Source organism: Microtus pennsylvanicus, chromosome X (assembly GCF_037038515.1).
Source record: "Microtus pennsylvanicus isolate mMicPen1 chromosome X, mMicPen1.hap1, whole genome shotgun sequence".
In the NCBI taxonomy this organism is placed as follows: Eukaryota; Metazoa; Chordata; class Mammalia; order Rodentia; family Cricetidae; genus Microtus; species Microtus pennsylvanicus.
In genome coordinates this window covers 116087945-116104931 of record NC_134601.1, presented here as the reverse complement: position 1 = coordinate 116104931, position 16987 = coordinate 116087945, and the positions used below count along the sequence as shown (strand labels likewise).

Here is a 16987-nt window from a genome sequence, read left to right as displayed (position 1 = left end):
CCCTTTTATACACAGATTATAAAATACTGAGAAAAAGGTGAACAAAACATCACCCTTCACAATAGTCACAAATAACATAAAATATCTTGGGGTAACTCTAACCAAACAAGTGGAAGACGTTTATGACAAGAACTTTAAATTTCTAAAGAAAGATGTTGAAGAAGATGTCAGAAAATGGAAAGATCTCCCATGCTCTTGGATAGGTAAGATCAACAGAGTAAAAATGGCCATCTTACAAAAACAATCTACAGGTTCAATGGAATTCCCGTCAAAATTCCAGCACATTAAAAGAACAATACTTAACTTGGTATGGAAAAACAAAACACCCCCAGGATAACCAAAACAAGAAAGGAACTTCTGGGGGCATTACCATCTCTGACTTCAAGTTCTACTATAGAGCTATAATAATGAAAACAGTTTGGTATTGGCACAAAAACAAACAGGTGGACCAATGAAACTGAATTGAAGACACTGATATTAATCCACACACCCATGAACACCTGATTTTTTTTTTTTACAAAGAAGCTAAAATTATACAATGGAAAAAAGAAAGCATCTTCAACAAATGGTGCTGGCATAGCTGGATATTAACATGTAGAAGGCAAATAGATCCATATCTATCACCATGCACAAAACTCAAGTCCAAATGGATCAAAGACCTCAACACAAATCCAGCCACCGCATAGAAGAGAAAAGAGAATGTGAAAAGTAGCCTTAAACACATTGGCAAATGAGACTATTTCCTGAATATAACATTGGTAGCACAGACACTGAGACCGACAATTAATAAGTGGGACCTCCTGAAACTGAGAGCCTTCTGTAAGGCAAAGACACAGTCAATAAGACAAAATGCAACCTACAGAATGAGAAAAAAAATCTTCACCAACCCCACATCTCCAAAATATACAAAGAATTCAAGAAACTATATATCAAAATATCAAATAATCCATTTAAAAAGGAGTACAGATCTAAACAGAGAATTCTCAACGGAGGAATTTCTAATGGCCAGAAGGCACTTAAGGAATCGCTCAACATCCTTAACCATCAGGGAAATGTAAATCAAAATGACTCTGAGATACCATCTTACAGCTGTCAGAATGGCTAAGATCAAAAACACTAATGACTGCTTATGCTGGAGAGGATGCAGAGTAAGGGGAACACTCCTCCATTGTTGGTGGGAGTGTGAACTTGTACAGCCACTTTGGAAATCAGTATGGCAGTTTCTCAAAAAACTGGAAATCAGTCTAACTCAAGAACCAGTTGGTGTGGAAAGTTCTTCTGTGTATGTGTTGCTTTTATTGGCTAATGAATAAAATTGCTTTCAGCCAATGACTTAACAGAGTAAAGCCAGGTAGGAAATCCAAACAGAGAGGTAGAGAGAGGGTCACCAGAGTCAGGGAGAAGCCATGTAGCTGCCACAGGAGACAGATGCCTCCACCAGAGCCTGCTGAAACTTTGCTGATAGGCTATGACCTCGTGGTGATGCACAAATTAATGGAGATGGGTTAGTTTAGGATATAAGAGCTAGCTAGAAATATGCTTACGCTATTGGCCAAACAGTATTGCAAATAACACAGTTTCTGTGTGATATTTTGGGGTCTGAGCAGCAGGAAACAAATGAGTGGCCTCCAACAACACCCAGGGATACCACTCTTGGGCATATACCCAAAGGAAGCTGCACAGGGACACTTGCTCAACTATGTTCATAGCAGCACTATTGATAGTAGCCAGAACCTGGAAACAACCTAGATACCCCTCAACCAAAGAATGGATAAAGAAAGTGGTACATTTACACAATGTAGTACTAATCAGTGGGGGGGGGGGAGTCATTTTAATTTGCAGGCAAATGGTTGGAACTAGAAAAAAAAACATCCTGAGTGAGGTAACCCAGACACAGAAAGACAAACACAGTATGTACTCACTTATAAGTGAATATTAAACATAAAGCAAAGGATAACCAGACTACAATCCACAGCTCCAGAGGAGACAGGAAACAAGGAGAACTTTAAGAGAGACATGCATGGATCCCCCTAGGAAGGGGAAGTAGACAATACTGCCTTAGTGGTAGCATGGTGAGGAGGGAGGAGGATAGTAGGGGAGTAAAGAGGGGAGAAGTGGAGCTGGGAGGAGAACATGAAAGATCAGGAAGAACAAGTTGGGTAAAGGACAGAGAGGGAGAGCAAGGAAAGAGATATCTTGAAAGAGGGAGCCATTGTGGGGTTAACAAGAAACCAGGCACTAGGAAAACTCTCAGGAAACCACAAAGATGACCCCAGCTAAGAATCTAAGTAATAGTGGAGAGGGTACCTGAACTACCCTTCCCCTGTAATCAGATTGATGACTACCTTAATTGTCATCATAGAACCTTCATCCAGTACCTGATGGAAGCACATGTAGAAATCAGCAGCTAAGCACGGGGTTGAATTCCTGGAGTCCAGTCACAGCAAGGGTGGAGGGATATTATAAGCAAAGGGGCCAAGACCATGATGGGGATACCTACAGAAACAACTGACTCAAGCTAGTGGGAGCTCACTGACCTCAGACTGACAGCTGGAGAACCAGCATAAGACCAAATTAGGCTCTCTGGATGTGGGTGACAGTTGTGTGTCATGGGCATTTGTGGGGCGACTATCAGTGGAACCAGTATGTATCCCTAGTGCATGAACTGTCACTTTGGAGCCCATTTCCTAGGAGGGATACCTTGTTCAGCCTAGATACAGTGGGGAGGATCTTGGTCCTGCCTTAAGTGATGTGACAGACTTTGTTGACTCCTCTCTGAGAAATGGATGAGGGTGGGGTGGTGAGAAGGTGGAGGACTGGAGGGAGAAGGAACTGGGATTGGTATGTAAAATAAGATTGTTGTAAAAATAAAAAAGTCCTGAAGATATTAGCAATATAAGGAACATACCTAAACATAATAAAGGCAATTACTGCAAGCCAACAGCCAGGGTCAAATTAAATGGGGGGAGAAACTCAAAGCAATTCCATTAAAATCAGGAAGAAGACAAGGCTGTCCACTCTCTCCATATCTATTCAATATAGTATTTGAAGTATCAGCTAGAGCATTAAGACAACTGAAGGAAATCAAGTAGATACAAATTGGAAAGGAAGACGTCAAAGTAACTTTATCTGAAGGTGATATGATAGTATACATAAATAATCCTAAAAATTTCACCAGGGAACTCTTATAACTGATAAACACTTTCATCAGAGTGGCTGGATACAAACTTAACTAAAAACAAACAAACAAAAACCCCAGTAACCCACATATATGCAGATAACAAACGGATTGAGAAAGAAATGAGGAAAACAACACATTTCAGAATGCAAACAACAGGAAATATCTCAGGGTAGCTCTAAGCAAATGAAAGACTTGTAGGATTAAAAACTTCAAGTCTTTGAAGAAAAAAAAAACTGAAGAAGATATCAGAAGACGGAAAGATCTCCCATGCTCATAAGTTGGTAGGATTAACATAGCAAAAATGGCCATCCTACCAAAATCAGTCTACAGATTCAAGTCAATTCCCATCAAAATCCCAACACAATATTTTTATAGACTTTGAAAGGACAACTTCGTATGGAAAAACAAAAAGCCCAGTATAACTAAAACAATCCTGTACAAAAAAAGAATTTCCGGAGGTATCACCATCCCTGACTTCAAGGTGTACTGCAGAGGTGTAGTAATAAAAACCACGTTATTGCTATAAAAATAGCCATTTTGGTCAACGGAATCGAACTGAAGACTCAGATATAAATCCAAGCATGTACTATCACCTGATTTTTGAAAAATAAGCCACAAATACACACTGGGCAAAAAGACAGCATCTTCATTAAATGGTGCTAGTCAAATGGAATGTCTTCATGTAGAAGAATACAAATAGATCCATATTTATCACCCTGTACAAAACTCAACTCCAAGTGGATCAAAGACCTTAACATAAAACCAGATACACTGAACCTGATAGAAAATAAATTGAGGAAAAGCCCTGAATGCATTGACACAGAAAAGGACTTTCTGAACAGAATGGTAATAGCACAGGCACTAAGATCAATGATTAATGAATGGTACCTCATGAAATTGAAAAGCTTCTGTAAGGTCAAGGACATCATCAATTGGACAAAGCAGTAGGATACAGAATGAGAAAAGATTTTTACCAACTCTACATCTCAAAGAGGACTAAAATCCAAAATATATAAAGAAATCAAGAAACTAGATATCAAAAAACAATAATCCAATTAAAAATGGTATGCATATTTAAACAGAGAATTCTCAATAGAAAAATCTCAAATGGCTGAGAAACATTTTTTAAAAATGTTCAACATCCTTAACAATTGGGGAAATGCAAATCAAAACGACTTTGAAATTCCATCTTTCACCTGTCAGAATGGCTATGATCAAAAACTCAAGTGACAGTTCATGCTGGTGAGGATGTGGAGCAAGGGGAACACTCTCCACTGCTGGACTGGAATGCAAACTTGTACAGTCACGATGAAGATCAATATGACAGTTTCTCAGAAATTGGGAATCAAACTACCTATCTAGCTATATACCCAAAAGATGAGTTGGGCATATACCCAAAAGATGATCCATCCTACCACAAGGATACTTGCTCAGCCATCTTTATTGCGGCCTTATTCCTAATAGCCAGAACCTGGAAACAACCTAGATATCCCTCAACTGAAGAATGGATAAATAAAATGTAGTACATTTACACAATAGAGCATCACTCAGCCGGGAAAAAAAAAGTGGCATCATGAAATTTGCAGCTAAATGGATGGAACCATAAAAAAATCATCCTGAATGAGGTTACCCAGACCCAGAGAGACAAATATGGTATATACTTACTTATAAGTGGATTTAAGCCATTAAGTTAATGGTAACCAAGTCATAACCCATAAACCCAGAGGTAAAGAGGAGGGGTCTAGGAGGAATACATGGATCTCCCTGGGAGGGGGAATAGAATAGATTTTGTGGGGAGACTGACAGCAGTGGGGAAGGGAACAGGAGGGAGCAGGTGGTAGGGGAGACAGAATGGAGGGAGAGAGCACAGAGAGAAACAGCTCGAATTAGGGGGCATTTGGTGGGTCTTAGAGAAAGCTAGTGCAGTGGAAACATTCTGAAATTTATGAAGGTGATCCTGATGAGGACTCCTAGTAGTGAAGGATACTGAGTCTCAACTGGCTAACTCTTGTAGCCAGGCAAGGCTTCCAGTGGCGGGACTGGGTTGCATTCAATTGAGTCGTTGGCCAAAAGGTCTAATGGAAATCTTCAAACAACCTAGGCTGTTTATAAGACAATGGGTTGCTCTCTGCAAACTGACAGTGGGTCCCCATTGCACAGGACAACACCCGCACAACTCACTGAACATGAAAAAGATGAGCTGGTGCCTACATGAAGTCGTCATCCTACATGCTAGTTTCTTTGGCAAGGGAAGGTATGTTGCAGGCTTCCAAAAGAGAAAAGTAAGCACCAACCCAGTCATAATACCTTTGACCTACCATCTGTCCTGTCTGAAAGATTTGCTGAGGCAATGGTGGCACAGAACTTGTGGGAGTCACCAAGCAATGTCTGATTTGACTTAAGGCCCATTAAGGCCACTCCATGAGAAGGAACCCATACCCAATACTATTTGGGTAACCAAGAACCAGAGACCTCAGGTTAAACCAAATACTACTGGTTTAAAAAATGTATCAATAAAATGACTGCTAATGATATTCTGCTATACTCATAGATCGGTGCCTTATCCAGTCATCATCAGAAAAACTTCCCCTGCCAGCAGATGGGAACAGATGTAGCAACCCACAGCCAGACATTATGCAAAGAGTCTAAATGGGAGGTCTCTATCAAATCGTTCCTCTCAGACAGAGCTCAGGGAATCCCGCAGAAGAGGAGGCATAAAGATTATAAGACCTAAAGGGGGTGGAGGACACCAGAAGAACAAGGACCTCTGAATCAACTAAGCAAGGTGCATATGAGACTCACAGAGACTGAAGCAGCAAACACAGGGCCTACATGGGATGACATTAGGCCCTTTATGTATACATTATAGCTATTAGCTTTTTATTTTTTTACATATTTTCTTTTTTAAATTTTTTTTTATTTTTATATGCATTGGTGTTTGACCTGCATGTCTGTGTGAGGGAGTCAGATCCACTGGAACTTGAGTTACAGATAGTTGTGAGCTGCCATGTGGATGCTGGTAATTGAACCTGGGTCCTCTGGAAGAGCAGCCACTGCTGTTAATCACTGAGCTGTCTCTCCAGCCCTCAGCTTTGTATTTTTTATGGGACTTGTTACTGCGTGAAAGAGTGGGTCTCTGACTCTGGTGCTTGCTCTTAGGGTACTTTTACTTCTGTTGGGTTATCATGTCCAACTGCAATATGAAAGTTTTTGCTTTATCTTGTTATATTTTATTTTTGTCATGTTTGGTTATTATCTCTTCTCTTAGAAGCCTGTTTTTTTTTCTAATGAGAGACAGAAAAGGAGTGGATCTGGAGGGAAGGGAAGGTGAGGAGGAACTGGAAGGAGTAGAGGAAAGGGGAAATATAATCAGGATATATGTATGATAAAATATTCTATTTTCAATAAAATATGAAAAACAGAGACGTGCTCTTCATTGTCAAGCATGGTAAGTTGGGGAAGTGACAGCTGTACTTGGCATTATGGAGTTTATCAGGGACTGGGGACAATGTCATATTCCAATTGGACCACACGAGGGGAAAATTTAAAGCAGTTTGGTTTAAGTATCGTTTGAAGAATTCCTCTGAGAAGTGACCAGATGGAGGGGAGATGTGGAGCTACAGGAGAGAGTAGATGTTAAAACATAAGGATAAACTTACAGAAATGGCCCAGAAACAGAGTTCACTAAAGAAAGAACCAAACAGAACATAGAACTAAGTTTTAAGGCTGGCGATTTAGCTCTGTAGTAGAAATTTGCTTACTGTATATAAGGCACTAAATTCAATCCCCAGTACTAGGAAAAAAAATAAGTCCATCACAATTGGGCAACCAAACTAAGCATGTATGTTAATAAATTGTAAACCATTAAAACATAGGAATTCATGAGTTTCTATCAATAATAAATAAATGAATATATAAATAAATAGGGGAGACAGTATGGTTCTTGCCTAGACTAGCGAGAGTTAGAAGAATCATTATTTTCAACCATCACATTAAAGATTGATCAGGCAAATTGATCACTAAAGCTATAGTGAAGAAGAATTAATGAGGAGCACAACATTTGTGTCTTTCCAAAGCTTGCTGATTTTAAAGGAAAAGACAGTAACTGTGGCTACACACTGGGGAATGATACAACAACTTCACTGGGTGATCACAATGACCATCACCAGTCAGTAGGAGATGGGCAACACGAGTCCCCAAGATGTCGTGCTCTAAGAAGGACACATTATCTTTTGTATAATATTTGGGCTCCAAATATATAACCTATGTCTGATGACAAGAAATACTAGAGCCGGGCGATGGTGGCGCACGCCTTTAATCCCAGCACTCGGGAGGCAGAGGCAGGCGGATCTCTGTGAGTTCGAGACCAGCCTGGTCTACAGAGCTAGTTACAAGACAGGCTCCAAAGCCACAGAGAAACCCTGTCTCGAAAAACCAAATAAAAAAAAAAGAAAGAAAGAAACACTAGATAAGCACAAATGAGAGGTGTTTTATCTCTAAAAAGATGGAGTAGAGTGCTTGCTAATATTCACAAATCCCTAGGTTCAATCCCCAGTTAAACCAGGTATGTTGGTGGTACACACCTATAATCTCAACACTTGGGGCGTGAAGGCAGGAGGGTGAGAAGTCCGAGGTCATCTTTAGCAACATTATGAGTTCTAGGCCAGCTGGATAAACATGTGACTCATAAACAAGCAAATAAATAAATATAGTGGTCTCTGTATTCATTATAAGTATTATTGTCCTTTAAAAGATATAAAAAGGTTGATGTACAGCACACACCTTTAATTGTTACACTTGGGAGGCAGATTTCTGTGAGTTCCAGGCCAGCCAGGTCTATCGTGTCTTTTGAAAAGAAAGAGAGGAGGGAGGGAGGGAGGGAGGAAGGAAGGGAAAGAGGGAGGAATAAAGAAAAATAAAGGATTTAAAAATAACTCAGATTAAAAAAGACTAAGAAACAGGACAAGTAAATGCATCTGCAATCCCACCCTGTACTAGAAGGAAGAGGTGCTGTATAGAACTTTATCAAGTCTATATATGTGTCAAAGTTGAAATAGAAATAGTAGATTAGATATCATTATCTTCTCGGTGTTAAATTTACTGGATTGATAGCAGCAAGTTTTGTAAGATTTTGTAAGAGAGTATTCTTATTGTTAGGAAACTCACACTTAAAATATTTGGGAGTAAAGGGACATGGAGTCTATAACTTATTATCTAGTAGTTCAGAAATAAATGCATTGCAAGGGTAAGAATGCAAAAGATAAGGGAAATAGGATGAAATGTTAGTTTTTAAAAAATCCAGATAAAGGATATGCTGGCATTCTTTTTCCTGTTTTCCAGAGCCCAGACAAGGCATTGCTGTGACACGGAAGTGGCGTCTCCTTCACAGTTTCACAGTCATGGTGGGGAGTGTTGTATTTTTTCAAAGATGAGTGTGCTGGGAGTTAAGATGGTGCAGATAGGAAGAGATTCTTGTCGATTGAGCTCATGGCAAGTGCAAAGAAAATAAAAGGAAGTGTAAACCAGCTCTTGTGGGGCACTGGAAAGTAAAGCCAGTGTACAGTCGAACTGCTAGGCAACTCTGGGAACTCGTGGCGGATTGCTCAGGTTAAAATTGGCCCCATGAACCCACACACTGAGACAATGGGGATGTTCTATTGGGAACTCACCAAGACCAGCTGGCCTGGGTCTGGAAAAGCCTAGGATAAAACCGGACTCTCTGAACATAGCGGACAATGAGGACTACTGAGAACTCAAGAACAATGGCAATGGGTTTCTGATCCTACTGCATGTACTGGCTTTGTGGGAGACTAGGCAGTTTGGATGCTCAACTTACTGGACCTGGATGGAGGTGGGGGTTCCTTGGACTTCCCACAGGACAGGGAACCCTGATTGCTTTTCGGGCCGGGGGGAGACTTAATTGGGGGAGGGGGAGGGAAATGGGAGGCGGTGGCGGGGAAGAGACAGAAATCTTTAATAAATTAATAAATTAATTAAAAAAATAAAATAAATAAAATTGGCCCCAAACATTGCTATTTAGTTTTTAAACTGCTCACATGATTCTAACAGACAGACAGCTTTCAGAAGCACTGTGTCAAAGCCAAGTTTCTCTACCCGAGTACTACTGACATATGGGCAGGGGTAACCTGTGCAATATAGGATGTTCAGTAGCATCTATGATCTCTACCTACTGGGTGCCAGTTAGCACAACAGAAATGGCTCCAGACATTGCCAGAAGCCACTCCGTGTTGAGAACCACTACACTAAGAGAGCCATAACTATAAATAAATAAAGGGCAGGAATTGTTCTCTTTCCATCATGGGTTCCAGGGTTTGAACTCAGGTCATCAGGCTTGCCCACTAAGCATTCTTACTTGCTGAGAATTCTAGCTTCTGCTAGGAGCATTATTAAGTACATGGGCTTTCGAATCAAAACCCACATCTCTACTTGTCTTCTGTATGACCATAGACAAGGTACTAAATTTTTTCTGGGCCTCAGTTCTCTCTTCTGTAAAGTAATAAGACTTTTGCCTCAGGTGGCAGGGAAGATTAAGTGAGCTCATACAAACAAAGCAGAAAGAGTGTGCCCACTAGGCAAATAATAGCTATCAGCCATCATTTTTATTATTGCAGAGTTGGAAATGTAGTGGCTACCAGAGGGGTGTCTAATAGTTAATGAACTGCTTCCCCTAGAGTGGTTCTCAACCTTCTAATACGGTTACCCTTTAATATAGTTCCTCATGTTGTAGTGACCCTAACCACAAAATTATTTCATTGTTACTTCATAACTGTAATTTGGCTACTGCTATGAATCATAATGTAAATATCTGATATGCAGGATATCTGACATGCATCCCCCAAAGGAGTCGCAACCCATAAGTTGAGAACCACTGCCCTAGAGTATATTTAACACTTAGCCTAAAGAAAATTTCACACTAACCTTGCTCAGATGGGTGTAGCATATTGAGTTAGAATCCATATGCTCTTTCTTGTAGATTCTAGGCATGATTCTGAACCTTTGTACAGCCATTCAATATTCAACACGTAGTTTGCGTACCTTCTGTGGCCCACGTGTATTCTAGACCTTGACAACAGCGAGAAAAGCAAAGTTCTTGTCCCTTTGGAACTTATATTCTATCAGGAGGGAAAGTGTGGACTCACTAGACAAACTGATTTAATAATAGAGTTCCAGGTAATAAATAGTATTATCATTAACATCCAAAGTGGGATAAGAGCCGGGATCTGTCCAGCCTTCGGGGAGACTGATGTTTAGAAGGAGGGTTTGAGAGGACACTAGAAAAACCAGGAAACGAGTTCTGGGACTACCTGGTAAAGTGGTGTTCCAGGCAGGAAGCACAGCACAGGCAAGGGCTGGCAGGAGAGCAAATGCGTGCTCTAGTTGAGAAACAGCACGGTGGCCAGTTTGTTTGCAGAAATATGAGAAGAAAAGAGAGAAAGGAGGCTACAGTGGGTCCTTAGAGATTCACCCTAACTGTTGTAGGAGGTAATTAAAGAGTTTTGTGCTGTGGAATTATATGACTGTCTTTACTGGCTAGCCTTTGGGGTCAAGACTGAACCCTGGTTTAGAGCTACATGATCATTAGAGAAAGAAAAATGGGTAGTTTTCTCACTTTCTATCTCAGAATGAGTTAATAGAAAAAATGAATGTGTCCTGGATACAAACCAGCAGAACCCAGAGAATTTTAAAAATTCAAATTATAGTAAAAATTATTTCTCATTATTTTGTGTGTTTTCCTCTCTGTGGGGCGTGTGTGAGAGGGAGAGTGGAGAGAGGGAGAGAAAGAGAGAGAACCAGTGCGTTCACGCATGCCACGGTGCACATGCGGAGGTCGGAGGTAACTGCCTGGAATGGGTTCTCTCCTTCCACTGTGGGCTCCAGGAATTGAATTCACATCAGCAGGCTTGCATGGCAAGCCTTTACTTGCTTTACTTGCTGAGAAATCTCGCTGGCCCCAAAAAGCTTTATAAAGCAGTACTTTACAAAGTGTGCCAGGAAATCGTATGAGAGCATGATCAAACCAACTTAGAAAATCACCATCATGTTGAAAGGAAAGAGAACAGATGGGAGAGAGTGGAAAATATCAGGATGTAATGCATATACTTTGAGAGATTTTGTTTCAATTATCTACAGATATACGTTAACAGGAGTTGAATATAAAATACATTTTCAGTGAGAATGGTGGCCATGGAAGTTTGAAGGATACCACAAAGCTATTGCGTTCATACGTGTGGAAAGTTAAAACAACCCTTTTATGTCTTGCCTCCCACTCTGTCCCCAGCATACGTCCATAAGAACGTTATTAAATTTTTCCATTTCATAAATAATCTGTCTATATAAAGCCATTTGCTTTAATTCTATATGAACTTCTCCAAAAAAATCAATATTGAACTCTTAAAACCAGAAAGATGAACTGGCCACAAACCTGTTAGATCTTCAGTGAATAAAATAATTTCAAGCACTACAAAATTTTCAAATTAAACTTCAGACTTATAACAAGCTAAAAATGTTAAGAAACGTTCCAAAGGTAAGAGTAGCTACTGGAACTTTACAACAAAATAGAACATTTAAAAGACTTTCTACTCAAGTTAGAAACTGTTATCCGACATTATTCCAGAAGGAAGCCAGGCCACTAAGACAAATGGAATGAGGTAAAAATATAAGGAATGGATCCCTTAATTGTTCAAAGACAGTTTGATGGTGTACCTTGAAAAGTCTAGAAAAAAAACAACTGAAAAACTACCAAATGAATAAGTTTCAGCAAGATGGCTTGAATGTAAGATAAATATCTATGAAAATTAAATAGCTTTCTTACTCAACAGTACAGAAATTAGCAAATGAAGGGCTGAAGGGGCGCACTGGCACAATTTCTAAAAGCAACAGATACTACATAACAAAAAGCAATCTGGAGATTTACTTATAAAATGCACACGGTAAATGAGGCTATTGCTCAGTTAGTAGAGTGTTTGTATAACATGTGAGAACCTGGTTTATGTGCCCAGCACCATTATAAACTCAGTGCAGTGATTCATGCTTGTAATCTCAGCACTTGGGAGGTGGAGGCAGGAATATCAAAAGTCCATGATCATACATAGCTACACACTGAATTCAAGTTTGAAGCTAGCCTTGGATGCATGAGTCTCATAAGAAAAAAATTGAAAGGCCTACAGTACAGAATTAGTGTAAAAGAGTCATATCGATAAGTGGAGTCCAATAGAGGAATTAAAATAAACACACATATGTAGTCCATTTGTAACAAGGGAGTCAGGAGGATATAATGGAGAGGGAGGAGAGTCATTTTAACTGATGATGTTGCAACGGGATGTTTATACATGAAAAGCAAACCTTAATAAAATTAGCAATGAAGTCACATACATATGTGTGTGTGTGTATTTGTGTGAGAGAGAGATCAAGCAATAATAAAATATGTAGAAGAAAACACAGGAGAAAATCTTAGCGATCTTGGGGCAGACAAATATTATTAGGCTGGTTATGTTATCCATAAAACACCTTTGATTAGACTTTATCAAAATTAAAAAGTTCTGATCTTCAAAGTAAAATCATTAAGAAATTAAAAGGTAGGTCACAGACTGAATAGTTAATTTTCCATACATATGTCTCACAGGGAAATTACATCTTATTAAGTGAAGAATCATTATGATTCAAAAACCAGACACCCAGAGGGGATAAAAAGAGTATATACTTCACTTTATATCTGCCCATAACCAAATAATAAAGAAGATCAAACTAAAGCCACAAGTAGACGCCATTAGAGAACCATGAGGATGGCTAAAAACAAAAGGGAAACCCACCAAGGATATATGTGACAGCAGTGTGCTGGTGTTTCGGTCATAATCATACAACGACATCACCATTTGGCTGCGATATATTGCATGTATCCTTGTGTGTGCATGTGTGCTTGTGTGTATGCATGTGTGCATGTGCGTGTGTTTGTTAAGGTAATGACTAGGGAAGATACAGTGATGCATTCGAAACATAACATAAATAAAATAAGATGGAGTGACCCAGTTGTTTCTCTGAAAGGCAAAACCAAACAAATCAGGAGGAATGGCAAGCACTTATAATTAATCAAGATTTGAGATAGCAGTACTTTCAGTGTACAAATAAAAAGCAACGTACAATCAAAAAACCATCAGCAACAAAATTTTTAAAATAAAATAAACCAAGATACCAAGTGCCAAACACCTGGACTTCTCCATCAATGACAGGAAGGCAAAAATAGGACAACCCAAGCTGGAGATGGAAGTTAGGGGCAAGCACTCGCTTAGCATGTGTGAAGCCCTAGGTCCAATCCCCAGTACCACAAAATGAACAAACAAACAAACAAAATGGTATAACCTCTCTGGAAAAGTTAAACAGATTCTTACAAATAAAGGTAGCTTCCCATTCAAAACAGCAACCTTACTTTTAAATATTAAAGCAAGCGAAATGAAAATGTATAGTCACATAAAATGCTATCTGTGAATGTTTATTTTGGCTTTCTTCATAATCATCAAGAGTTAATAGTGGATAAAGTATGGAATACGACTCAGCAATAAAAAGAACAAACAATGGGGATACTCACCAACGTAGGTCAAATCTCAAATGCACTGTCTTAGGTAACAGAAGCTAGACTCAGAAGGCTATAAATATAGCATATGATTTCATTCATGGACCATTATAGAAAAGGCAGAATTACAGGGACTGAGAGTGGTCAGAGAGGTTGAATACAAAGAATCAATAGAGAAGTTTTGGGGGTGATGGAGTTCTATTTTGATATGATGGTAGTTACATGACTATATGTGTTTTTAGAATCTTACACTAAAAACGATTTTTTAAATAAATGTTATACTTCAATTTAAAAAACACAAAGTATACTCAAGAATTAAAGAGATTTATAAAATGGAAGTGTTCACCAGACTTTTTTACGGGATTTATTTTATGATTTCCCCCCCCCCCCCACAAATATTTTGATTACACCACCTCCCACCATGCCTGGAAGTAAGGTCCACACACATTAAATAATTACGTGTTTTTGAGAGCATAAGCATTTTAAAAGAACACTTGTTCTTGACATGCGTACCTTTCTCAGGCTTTTGCTAAGGTCAGACATATGTTGTGATATCCCCACCTCCCTGAGTCTCTAGAATGACTGTACCAGTCTTGGAAAATCCACTTCTTTGCTGGCTTTCCACAGCACCTGAGCAAACTTACTTAGCCATTTCTGGAAGGCACCTCATGGTACCAAAACAGTGAATTTCCTGGCCAAACCTACCAATGAAATTCCATTTCTCTGACTTTTTCTCCCTCAGCTGAGCAGACCCATATCCATAATTAGTTGCACTTTTTTTTTCGTTTCTGTATTTGTAACATTTTTTTTTCCTTTCAGAAAAATACACACACCTGCAGTCTGTGGGGGTTTGGGGCAAGAATGATTCACACACAGAACACTGACCCTGCATTTGCTCAGTGTCTTTGCAGTGGCTAAAGTGTTCCTATTTATTGAAAGTCACCTTGCAAGGATGTGGGGATGATAAAAGCAGAAGGGAATCCGATCAGGGCTGGCATGGTGCTGAGGCCATGGAAAACAATATCCCTGAATAACTACAAAATTTTAGCTGCTTTTATATTCCAGCTTTGCGTTTGACCCATGCAAGCAGCCAAATAAAGTGATGTCCAGTTCACTCTAGATCTCACCTAAGCGAAACTGCCTGACTCACTAAAGAATCCCCAAATAATATGGAAACAGCACATATTTTTCAGTTGACTTCCAGATTATTTTGACAGACACCAAACTTAATTGAATCATGTAGTAACAAACTCTCTTTTAAAAAAAAAGTTTTTGTTTTTCTTTCTTTTTTTTTTTTGAGACAGGGTCTCATGAGAAGCCAAAGCCTGCCTTACATATACTACATAGCAAAGATGACCTTGAATTCCTGATCCTCCTGCCTCTTCTCCCCATGTGCTGGGATTTATAAAATTTATAGATGGGCATAAACAAGCTCCTTTAAAAATAACAATGCTCTAATGCATTGTTAATCATGAATATTAATTATAAATAAGAGCAACAAATTCTACCATACCATGCATGCCTAGGGTTCCGTACCCATAAACTTATTTAAGCTAGCCAAAGAGAAATTCAGACAGATCAGAATAAACTGCAGAAACTAATAATCTTTTCCTCGCCGTCACCCACCAGTTTGAACCCTAATCAAACACGGCTCCACTAGAAGACAGGATCCACTACAAAATTTGTGGAGCCCAGAACAAATAAAAACTGGAGCTCCATTGTTTAAAAAGAAATGTAAAGCATTATCACATCATTAAGCCAAGTGCAGGTAGCAAGTCCATGAAGCCAGAGGCTTTGTTATCGGAGCCTCTCGTTGGCTAGAAAGTTGGGAAGAAAAGTAAAACATTTCACTTTTAGTCCATTAGCAACTGATTAACCTTTTTCATCTCGTGTGTCTGGGTTAGAGATGGGGTTGAGAGTCTTAGGATTCTGTCCTGTCTCCCGACTACCCATTTTTTCTTCAGCTTTTCAGCCTGTTGGACAAAAAGCAGTTCTGTAGATGTAGCTACAGAGTGTGGCCCATAAATACGGCTGAGTGCTTGGACAGAAACGCAGACTCTGGGTTCCACCCCAGACCTACTGAATCAGAACCTCATTTTTAAAAGCTCCCCAGGGGATTCATACATTTGTGCCAGGCCAGTCTAGAACTGTTCCTGTATAAGCAGCCACGGGACACTTCGGTGTCACGCTTCCTGTGTCTCATGTGAGGCGGGCCAGCTCTCTTTCTCCTTCTCACTTTGTATATGGTTATGGAGTTTTGAAACTCAAGCTTCGGTGAAAACGTGTACACCCCCAAATCACTAGCCTCTTTTCAGATGATAACCATCCCCTTGGTTCTGTGATGCTGGCCCATCCCCTTGCAACCTGGGGCCACTTGTTCTGGGCCCTGCCTGCTGGTGCTGTGCCCAGACGTCCTGGGTCCTCGTTCTATCTACATTCCTTCAGTATCATCGCACCCACTTCCCAGACACAGTAAACCGAGTCCCGGGAAGTCCCGTGTTAGCAGCTTGTCCTCCTGAGTAAGGCTCACAGCTCCTTTGCCCAGAGGAGTGGGGAAGGTCTGCGATCATTTAATGCTTTGCGATTCAAGGGTCCCCCCCAGGGATAAATTTGGGCTTTCCCACCACACGTACTTCCCCACTGTGGGACCGCTGGACTCCTTGCTTTGCCTCTGCCTTTCAAGACGGCCCAAGAACTCCAGCTCAGAGCCACCAATCCAGCGAGCAACACCGTCAGGCTCCCGGTCATCGAGCCCCCTGGGGCCCATAGCCCGTCGTCGGCTCAGCAGCTTAGGTCTTAGTACTCCTAGAGGTTCAGATCCCTTTTCTGGGCGCCACACACTTACCTGTGGGTCCTGGAGACCGGCTGGCTGCTGGCGCCCTCGCGCCCTCCTTTTCCCCTTTTGGTCGGGCCGTGTCCCTCCTCCTCCCTCCCGCGGGCTGGGCGCCGCCCCCGCCGCTCCCGGACCACTCGCCCGCCCGCTCTGCAGCTGCCCGGCCCGGCGTGGTGCGGCGGGCGATCAGCGTGGCGGGGCTGGGCGTGGAGGTGGGGAGCAGGCGGGGAGCTAACACCGGGAAGCTGCCCCGCCGGGAGCTTCAGCCCCGCGGTGGGGAATCCCTGGGATGCTGGTCGGCCAGCCCAGTGTGCTTCCCCACCCCAGCCTCCACCCAGCAGCTTACCTTTAGGGGGTCTCCTTGATCCCTCAAAGATCTGGTCCC

The 16987-nt window shown here is 40.8% G+C and overlaps 1 protein-coding gene across 3 annotated transcripts in view; it reads right to left on the bottom strand.

The window, feature by feature from the left end:
• Window positions 1-16695, bottom strand: part of Adgrg2 (adhesion G protein-coupled receptor G2) — a 131811-nt gene extending 115116 nt beyond the window's left edge. For 2 of the 3 annotated variants that reach the window (XM_075957800.1, XM_075957801.1), the window contains exon 1: window positions 16615-16669. The gene's annotated coding sequence lies outside the window, so the exon portion shown is untranslated. Of the gene's footprint in view, window positions 1-16614 lie in introns of all 3 variants that reach the window. The other variant, XM_075957802.1, reaches the window with a different exon arrangement.
• Window positions 16696-16987: the final 292 nt, after the last annotated feature.